Raw genomic sequence first — 10,565 nt, forward strand, 5'->3', positions numbered from 1 at the left:
CGACGTCAGCAGATTCTGCTGACGTGGCGCGCTGAATGTATAATTATTTTTATTTTTTATTGGGGTACACGTGGCATTTTTGTTTTTTTATAAAAAAATATTAAAAAATTCTGGAAAAATTAAAAATTAATAAAAAAATTTAAAAATTCTGGAAAAATGAAAAATCAATAAAAAAATTGAAAAAAAATATTAAAAAAATCTGGAAAATTGAAAAATTAATAAAAATGAAAAAATTGAAAAAAAAACGGAAAAAATAAAAAAAAATCTGGAAAAATTTAAAAAATTCTGGAAAAATTAATAAAAATAAAAAATGATTAAAAAAATAAAATAATCTATTAAAATGAAATATAATGAAAAAATTCTGGAAAATAGTTAAAAAAAATTCAAAATTTTCAAAAAAATTAAAAAGATTAATCATTTTTAAAAAAATGAAATTTTTGAAATTTTCATTCGTTTTTTTCGAAATTTCGAAATTTTGATTAGTATATATGTTGAGCTTAGGTTTTTTCAGTGTATTTTTTCCCTTATTCTCGGTTTATAAATACACAAAAGTTCCCGGTTTATAAATACACAAAAATTTCCGGAAAAAATACTAATGAAAATTTTGAAATTTCGAAAAATACGGTTTTTTCAGTGTATTTTTTCCCTTATTCTTGGTTTATAAATACACCAAAATTCCTAGAAAATTTTTGAGAAATACTAATGAAAATTTCAAAAATTCGAAAATTTCAAAAAAAAATCATTTTTCCAGAATTTTCATTAAAATTTTGAAAATTTTTATTTTTCCAGAATTTTAATTTTTTTAGAAAATTTCGAAATTTTATTTTTTCCAGAATTTTTTAATTATTTTTCATTTTATTAGGTTATTTTATTTTTTTTCATTTTTCCAGATTTTTTAAATTTTTCAAGATTTTTTTTATTTTTATTAATTTTTCCAGATTTTTTTAATTTTTTCAATTTTTTTCATTTTTATTATTTTTACAATTTTCCTAAATTTTTTAATATTTTTTTTCAATTTTTTATTAATTTTTCATTTTTCCAGATTTTTTTATTAATTTTTAATTTTCCCTGAATTTTTAAATTTTTTTATTTTTCCATAATTTTTTAATATTTTTTTAAAAAAAAACAAAAATGCCACGTGTACCCCAATAAAAAAATAAAAAATTATTATACAGTCAGCGCGCCACGTCAGCAGAATCTGCTGACGTCGCATGCCACGTAGGAGATTCTGCTGACTCAACTAGCTCAGGGGTCAAAACCAAAGAATCTTCATTTTACGAGGACGGAATCTAAAAAAAAAATTTCCTAGGGGGCAAAACCAAAAGTGACCTATATTACAGGGGGGTAAAAGTCTATTAACCCTAAAAAATATGTTAATTTCAATAGACTAACTTTTCAAATTTCAAAAAAAAAAAAAAATAGACTAACTTTTCAATTATCAACTAACTTATAACTTTCTTGTTGAAAAAAAAACTAACTTATAACTTAATAATGCAAAAGGTTTTCTAATTTGTATTTTTAAATAAATAAAATAATAAGAATTACAATCTTTTCCAACTACTCGAGGCCAATTAATTAATCAAAGAATGCTACACTGATTTATCTTAAATTCTTAATTGATGCTTAAAAATCTTATTTTTAGTTGCAGATTATCTACACACAAAAATAATTATATTATTGGCAATATGGTTAATATGTTAAAGAAATCTATGATATATCATGCTTGAATAGGATAAACTTATCCAATAAATTGTAAATTTTGTTTTTCATAAATAATTGACTTTTATTATTGGTAGGGTTGTGACCGACAATGGAAACTAGGTCGATCTTGATGAAGAACAATTCTAATGTAGATTTATTCATTGAAACTTGATTACCCAGTTCAGAGACAAGCTCCAGCATCTGGGGATATAATCCGACTTGGATGATCCACTATGATATGATAAACTTACACGCTTGAGAAATCACGCCCAATTCATGCACTTTCAACAATTTTCTCACCTCTCAATCCGTCTGATCTTCTACTTAAGGGTATGTTTGGATAGTAGAAGGAAAGAAAGTTAGAGGAAAGAAGGTTAAGAGTCTGTTTGTTTTGGGTGATAGTTGAAGGAAAGATTGAGGAAAGGATAGAAAGTGGAAGGATTGACATTCTTTCCATAGTTTGGAATGGCCTTAAAATGGGTAGGAAGGATTCAGATGACGGGGTCCCACACAGAAAAAGTTTCAGCTCTATTGTGGACGGAAAGGGTAGAGAAGACACTGTTTAGAGCAAAAGTACATAAAAGACCTATAAATGCAAATGATTTTCAATGTTATATTAAAGTATACTAAACTAAAATTAAAATACACTATGTGATGAAGTAACTTCTTACTGTATTCTATCAAAATAAAATAAATGTACGATTCTGTAGTTTTGTATTATTAATAAAATTACAATTTTTTTTTTGGTAATAAAAAAATTACAATTTTAAATCACTTATATATATATATATATATATATATATATATATATATATCACCTTTTTATAGGGATATTTTAGTCATTTTATTAAATATAAATCTTTCTTTCCTTTCACCTTCACTCATACCAAACAACTAAAAAATCATCTCACTTTCCATTCACTTTCAATTCACTTTCTTTCCTTTAACAATCTTTCCTCTTACTATCTTTCCTTTCACTTTCTTTGATCTTCCAAACATACCCTAAAGGAAAGAAAGTAAGAAGAAAGTGAGTAGAAAGTGAGATGATTTGTTGGTTGTTTGGTTATAGTGAAAGTAAGGGAGGAAAGAAAAAAAATGAATTTATTAAATGACATAAATAACCTTATGTTATTGTGTTATTTAAATGATTTTCAATAAAAATACATTTAAATAATTTTGATATAAACACTATTAAAATTGGTCACAAAAAAAATATGACTATCATGAGTTCTAATTTGAGCATGCTAAGAAATGTGTATAAATATTGAAAATAATAAAATATTCTATGAGAGTATGGTTCAAAAGAAGAAAAAAAATTGAAGGGTTAAATATGTGTTTCATCCCTGCAAATAGGGTTCGTTTGAATTTTTGTCCCTATACTTACTAATCCTCCCAAACCTTCCCTGCAATTACTAATCATTTGACTTTTGGTCCTAATTACATTTGATTACTGATGTGGCATGTGATTAGATACGTGGCAATGACGTGGCACACGCTGACTGGGTTAACACAATGATGACTCAGCAAAAACCACGGAAAATGACCTTTTGCCCTTATTGAGACTAGACAAGTGTGAAATGACCATAATACCCCTGTCGTCTTCTTCTTCCTCCAAAATCCAGATTCAATAACCACCATCAGATCATCAAGAACATCAATACCACCAAATACCAGCAACATGAACAGTCCCCGTATCACAATGAATTTAACATTTTTAACAAATTTGTGCTTGAATAAATGCAATGGGATTTTTTTTTTAATAAATTATACGATGACAATCATTTTGAATCAAATATTCCAACAACAAAAGGTGATGCTTACAGAAGCTTTCTAAGCTGTCGTTCTCCACTACCAACAGGTCACATCAAAACAAATAAACCAAAAACAATTTTACAGCATAGTAACTAAAATATAAAGAAACTAGTTTTAGATTGTAACAGCAACATGAAGTTGCAGAACCTTCATTCAAGATCACATGTCATTTGCCCATATTCCTCCTCTTCACCCTCTTCCTCTCCATACTCATCCTCATCAGCGGTGGCATCTTGGTACTGTTGATACTCAGCAACTAGATCATTCGTGTTGCTCTCAGCCTCAGTGAATTCCATCTCGTCCATGCCTTCACCAGTGTACTGAAAATGCAATGGGATTGACATGCGAAGAAGTCAACATTTGTCCTGATGCTACTTGAAATCCCTATACCAATCAGAAATCCCTATACCAATCAGATTCAACAATCAGATTTGTTCAAAACACAAATCACACCAAAATCAAACAAATTGGGGAAAATGCAAACCCTAGAAATCAAAATAGGTACCAAAATCAAACAAATTGGGGAAATGCAAACCCTAGAAATCAAAATAGAGGGAAATGAACTCACTTCTGTGATTCCACTTGAAACCCAGAAGTACGAGTGAAGCCAAGGGTACAAGAATCGCTGACGGCGGAGGATGAAGCTTGGTCACCGGTACGGCTGCCGGAGCAATTTTTCGTGCGGTGAAGCTCTGGTTCGACCTCGACGGAGGAGGATTCGATGCCGGTGAGAGTGAGGCTGGAAGCAGAGGTGAAAACTTGATGGCGTTGGTGGTGATGGAAAAGATCCATGGTGTTGGTGATGGAAGAGATGGAAGATGTTGGTTGTGTTGATTGAAGAGTTTGATGGTGTTGGTGGCGGGTGGTGGTGAAAAAGATCTGGTGTTGGTGCTGGTGGCGGTCGAAGAGAAGGAAAGAGAGGAAAGAAGAACGGGTGAGAAGAAGATAGGGAAGAAAGAAGTCAAGGGCACTATGGTCTTTTTAGTCGTGTCTTGGATCATTAAGGGTAAAAGAGTCATTTCAGGTACAAAATGTTGAGTCAACAATGCTATGTCCCAGTCAGATGGCGCCACATCATTGCCACGTCAGTAATCACGTGCCACATAAGCATTCAGATGTAATTAGGACCAAATTTCAAGTGATTAATAATTGCAGGGAAGTTTTGGGAGGATTAGTAAGTACAGGGACGAAAATTCAAACGAGCCCTATTTGCAGGGATGAAACACATATTTAACCCAAAATTGAAATATGTGTTGTAAAAATACACAAGACCAGAGGGTATTTTGGTAAATGCAACAGGAATAGTGACTTTCTTTCCACTTTCTGATCTGTTTAGTGCAAAACCAATTCTGACATGAGACCCACAAAAAACTTTCTTTCCACTTTCTGATCTGTTTAGTGCCACTCTCTTTCCATTCCACTCCTCTTTCTTTCCTTGGAACCAAACATAGCCAAGTGTTTAATATGTGTTGCACTCACTTTCCTCTCTCAATTCCTTTTCCCAAGGATTTATATTTTGCATATGACAAACGTAAAAATATGTTAAAATTGAATAACAAAGTGTAACTAAATTAATATTATAACAAACTAACTGTAAATTGTGCCTCATGGAACATTTTGATCTCACCAACAAAATATTCTCAATCCGCACAAAAATGTTTGAAATCATAATATTTAAGAATAATTACATCAACCTTATTTGAACCATTATAACATATAATTATTACGATCTTTTGACATATTTTTGTTTATCATTCTTAGATATATGTGCAATTAAAAAAAAATCTTTTGGCACATTTGGTCGTTAACAAATTTGATATGTAAATAATTTTTTTTTTATCTCTCCCTAATGTATTGAAAAAATAAATTGTTTTTTTTTTATAGTATTTAATTATAATAATTAGATATAGGCTAAATTGATCATTTGGTCCCATAACTATTTTCTTGTGAGATCAGTTCATGTTGAAAGTTACCAGCCTCTCTTGTTTGAACAACAACTTTGAATTTGGCTTGTGTGTTTAGAATTAGACTTACTACTTTGGGTCATCGGTTTACCCGGTATAACATGCCTCTTCTTCTTCCTCCTCTTTATCTTCTTCCTCCTCCTCCTCCTCTTGAACCAAACATCAGATACAAAGTCCCACCAAGAATAACACCAAAAGGTGCTAACATGTAAGCGCAAGAGTTGTATTTCCTATAAACTTGTAAAACCTTCAAACAAAAACAAGCAATTAAAAACCAAATAATTAGATTCAAGTGATTAATGAGCTTTACCACAAGATAAATTGTTTGAAGGAAACTAAATTCGATTATGGGCGAACTTTTTTTTAATCAAACTTTACTTTTATCTTACCACCAAACTCTATATTACTAGTAGTGACGGATCCATAAATTTTGAATACTGGAGGCACCATGTATAAAAATTTGTAGCATTATATTCTAGAAACATTGAATGATATCTTTCATTTTCAATTCAATAAAATATCTCTCTCTATTATATATGTAACTAAATAATCATTTAATCAGTCATCTTCTAGTAGATTTTGCATCCGATTTTTAATAATACTCATACTATCAAGAAATGATGTGAGATATAAATGATGATAGGTGTTGACCAAGAGATAAAGGATTTATGATAAGTGTGTGTCATGTGGTTAAAATTTTAACTATTGATACATTATACTACTAAAAATAAAAAATTCTAAGAACTTTGCGTATGCACATGCCCACACAACCTATATCATACATCTGTTTGTGATTACTAGAGCTCATTTCCCTTAAGTTGGGGCTGAAAGTGAGTCGAGTCGAATCGAACCTGTCTGAGTTCGACTCTACTCGATAAGAATTGGTTCGGCTCGACACTCGACTCGAGTTCGACACGAACTTTTTTTGAAGCTCGAGTTCGGCTCGTTTAAAGTTCACGAACAACTCGGTTCGGCTCGTTAGACTTAAATCATTAGCTCAAGTCACACAATTTAAAAGTCTTTCATTTTTTCCAAAAAAATTATATCTTTATCCTTTTAATTTATTTTCTTAAAAGGCAAAGATTAAACTAAAATAAAACTTAGTGCCCGTTTGGTTCAGCTTTGAATATAATTGATTCTGAGAGAATTGATTCTGATAGAATTGATTCTGACAGAATTGATTCTGAGAGAATTGATTTATGTTTGGATACAATTATGTAGAATTGATTAAACAAAATGATTTATGTTTGGATGCAATTATGTAGAATTGCTTTTGAATGTATAATTACTAAAATAGACATAGCTAAAGGAGAATTGATAAAGAATGAGAATTGATAAAGGGCAATAAAGTAAAATAACGTGTTGTAATAATAAAATATACAAACCTATACACGTTGTTCAAGGAGAATTGATTCTAGAAAAGCTAGAAGCTAGGATTTGTAGCTTCATGGAGAATTGCTTTTGGAGGACAAAAACAATTCTGAAAAGCTGAACCAAACACGTTGTTTTTGGCTAGAATTGCTTTTGGCACTGTAGATAATTGATTTTGGGCTAGAATTGCTTCTCAGAAGCCAAACCAAACAGGCCCCTAAGTGAGTACCAAAACCATGTACTCTATCAAATTAGTACATGATAATTGTATGCAAATCGAATAACATGTACCAGAATAAACAAAAGAATACACTAAGGGCCCTGATTACTAAGGGAAATTGGCAGTACTGTAGCACTTTATATTAAGTGTTGTGCTCACCAACACAAAGCCTATTACCGTTTTGTGCTGCACTTTGCTTATGTAGACGCTTATATAGACACTCTTGCTCCATAATGTTTACAAACTCCCCGATGTGGGACTATTTTTAGTTTAAAAGCTTGAATTAAATAGACTATGCCATACGGCCAACATTCACTATTGCACTATATTATTAGCTTTTATTTTCTCACATATATATATATATATCTCATACACACACTATCGAGCTAACTCATGAACCAATTGAACCGAACTATATATAGTTTAAGTTCAGCTCATTTAATTAACGAACTTAATTTTCAGCTCAAATTCGGCTCATTTGGTTCATGAACCAAGTTCAACGAGTAGATTGTCGAGTCGAGCTCCGAACTTTGTTCGAGTTAGCTCGGTTCATTGCCAGCCCTACCCTTAAGAAAAAAACAAGCAATTAAGTGCATGCAATTGCACCATTGCTAACCTCCAAGAATTGTCATACCCTTTCGAGTTAGATTTCGTCGCTTGTTTGACTTATCAGAAAATAAATTGTTTATTGTGGCGCAAATGTTTAAGTTGGGGTGGGAGAAGGGAGGGGAGGCGTGGAAGTGGAGACAGAGATTATGGGCGTGGGAGGAGGAGATGGTAGAGGAGTGTAGATCTCTGTTGTTGTCTGTTGTGTTGCAGGTTGATATCGTCGATGCTCGGACGTGGATCCCGGATCCTTCAGCATGGTATACGGTTAGAGGGGCATATCACACCCTCACGTATCGGGCCCCCCCTGATAATGGAGATTTGGTCCGAAGGAAGTTCCGCTTAAGGTTCTGATTTTTGCTTGGCGGCTTTTTCGGCATAGACTGCCAACTAAGGCGAATCTGTTTCGAAGATGCATTATTCAGTCCGAGGATCAGCTGTGTATTAGCAGCTGCAGGTTACAGGAATCAGGTGTTCATTTGTTCTTGTCTTGCGGTTTTTTGGGGTCAGATTTGGCAACATGTTCGTAATTGGTTGGGTGTTTATTTTGCGGATCCATCAACCATGGATCATTTCCTTCAGTTTTGTACCTCTTCAGGGCAGGTAAAATCAAGGCGTTCTTGCATGCCCTTGATCTGTTTTGCGACTTCTTAGGTGATTTGGAAGGAAAGAAATGATAGAATTTTCAGAGTCAAAGAAAAATCCCCTTATAAGCTTTTGGAAAGTATCAAGCTTCTTTTCCTTTTGATGGTTTAAAGTTAAGTTTGCTATTTTTCATTATAAGTTTCATGATTGGTGCCAACACCCTTTTTTATCCTTGGGTGTTTTTTATCCTTGGGTGTCAGCTAACTGTTATTTTTATTGTTGAACATGTGTTGTATTTTTTCAGTTATCTTCTCTGGCACACCTTGTATTGGGGAGATAGTTTGCTGGGATTATTTAATATCATTTTGATCTTTTAAATTTTTTTTTTGTCATACCCAACTTTAAAAATAACTATACTAATAATTTTCCTATTTTATTAGAAAATATAGAACCATAGCTTAATATGGGTGATTTAAAAATATTTACAGAGAATGTTAACAATCTTCACGTTCAAATTACATACAGTATTTCATTTCATATACTCCCTCTGCCCCAAATTGTATGTCGCTTTGACACTTTTACGCATATTAAGAAATTTCTAACTTTTGTGAACTTTGTTAAAATTAAATATATTTTTCCCTCTTTTACCCTTGGCAACACAATTAAAGCTTTGTGAAAAAAACAAATTCCATCTGATTGCTACCGTCCCAAATTACTACAACTCCAAGGCAACGAATTGCACTCTTGAATGGTTCATTCTCTCTCTTCAATTGCAGTACCAAGGCAATGAAATGCACCGTGCTGAATAATGAAACAATCACACAAACTACCTCTTTCTCTCTCTCCCTCATAAAAACTTGAAAAAATTCATTTCATTTTTAAAAAAATAATTATTATAGAGTCTTCTACTACTTCTCAAAATTGTTTTGGTGTCTTTGGAAATTTTCATGATTAAAAAATACTCCCTCTGTTCTTTTTTAATTGTCACATTTTAACTTTTTACACAAACCAAGAAAACAAATACTTTTGATACAACAATTTATCTTTTTCCTATAATAACCTTAATCATTTAATACTTCATTTCATACATTTCTCTCTCTGCAATAAATATATAGGGGTAATATAGGTAAAGCCACATTTAATGATACTTTGAACTTTGAAAACGACAGTTATTTAGAAACAAAAATTTTATGCAAAAGTAACAATTATAAAGGAACGGAGGGAGTAAAATTATTATAGTTAGAAAAAGTTGGATACATGTTTATAAAGAGTCGAGTAACAATTTGTGCAGAGAGTCTATAGTTAAGTACAGTCTTTAAATTGAATTTAATGTGGATTAGTATATGGGAACCGTGAATAACAATAAATACTCTCTCCGGTCACATTTTTAAACAAAAAATGATTTTTTAGATACATTGAATAATTAATGAATCCGGTCACATTTATGGGTTAGATACATTAATTATTGAATGTACATAAAAAGTTGTTTTTTGCTTATATATGTGACCGGAGGGAGTACATGGGAACCGTGAAAAACAATGACTTTTCAAAAAAAAAACAATTGACTACAACTAAAGACTTTTCATTTGACAAAAAAAAAAAAAAAACTAAGACTTTTCAAAAAAAATATAACTCGACATCTTTTAATTTTGGCTTAAATATGGTATTGGTCCCTGCAAAATAGGCTAGTTTTGGTTTTAGTCCCTGCAAAAATTTTTTATAGTTTTTGGTCCCTGCAAAAATAGACCAGTTATGGTTTTAGTCCCTGCAAAATTTTTGTTTTTGGAAATAGTCCCTGACCCCAGTTATGTAATAAAAAAATATTAAAAAATTCTGGAAAAATGAAAAATTAATAAAAAAATTGAAAAAAAATATTAAAAAATTATGGAAAAATGAAAAATTAATAAAAAATTCTGGAAAATTGAAAAATTAATAAAAAATTTAAAAAATTCTGGAAAAATGAAAAATTAATAAAAAATTGAAAAAAAATATTAAAAAATTCTGGAAAATTGAAAAATTAATAAAAATGAAAAAAAATAAGAAAAAATTAAAAAATTCTGGAAAAATTAATAAAAATAAAAAATGATTAAAAAATAAAATAATCTAATAAAATGAAAAATAATGATAAATTCTGAAAAAAATAAAAAAGATTATAAAATTCTGAAAAAAAAAATTCGAAATTTTTTGGAAAAAATTAAAATTCTGGAAAAATGAAATTTTCGAAATTTTAATAAAAATTTTGGAAAATTTAATTAGTATATATGTCGAGCTTAAGTTTTTTCAGTGTATTTATTTCCAAAAAAAAT

Source organism: Medicago sativa, chromosome 7 (genome assembly GCF_051527215.1).
Source record: "Medicago sativa cultivar Bolivia chromosome 7, Bolivia_mono, whole genome shotgun sequence".
NCBI classification, from domain to species: Eukaryota; Viridiplantae; Streptophyta; class Magnoliopsida; order Fabales; family Fabaceae; genus Medicago; species Medicago sativa.